The sequence below is a fragment of the Penaeus monodon genome, chromosome 29 (assembly GCF_015228065.2).
Source record: "Penaeus monodon isolate SGIC_2016 chromosome 29, NSTDA_Pmon_1, whole genome shotgun sequence".
Lineage (NCBI taxonomy): Eukaryota > Metazoa > Arthropoda > Malacostraca > Decapoda > Penaeidae > Penaeus > Penaeus monodon.
Window position 1 is genome coordinate 31,040,604 of NC_051414.1, and position 339 is coordinate 31,040,942.

Consider the following 339-nt stretch of genomic DNA (forward strand, 5'->3'; position numbering starts at 1 on the left):
ATAATCAAAAGACAAGGATTAAAAACTTCCCTGACTCCTACTAAATTAATACAATATTCTTTAACCAACTGCTTCTGGATGACATGTAGCTCACATCATGGCTGACTTGGTTACAGCTACATAGGACAGATCATTGATGTCATGTTATCATGATGCATGCGTTAGATTTCATAGTGTTCTTTATCACATGGCCTGGGGTATTGCCTGAGGGAGAACAGGACATGTAATTCTCTGATTTGTTTTAACACACAAATAATTTGCCTGCTATCCCTGGGAGATGTCACAAACAAAAAAAATTCACTCTCTTGTTATTGCTGTGAACCCACAAGTGCCTTGACT

General features: G+C 38.1%; 1 protein-coding gene across 1 annotated transcript in view; it reads right to left on the bottom strand.

Moving 5' to 3' along the window:
• LOC119591842 (zinc finger protein PLAG1-like) overlaps positions 1 to 339 on the bottom strand; it is a 38,482-nt gene that overhangs the window by 36,361 nt on the left and 1,782 nt on the right. The gene's annotated exons all lie outside the window — the stretch shown is intronic.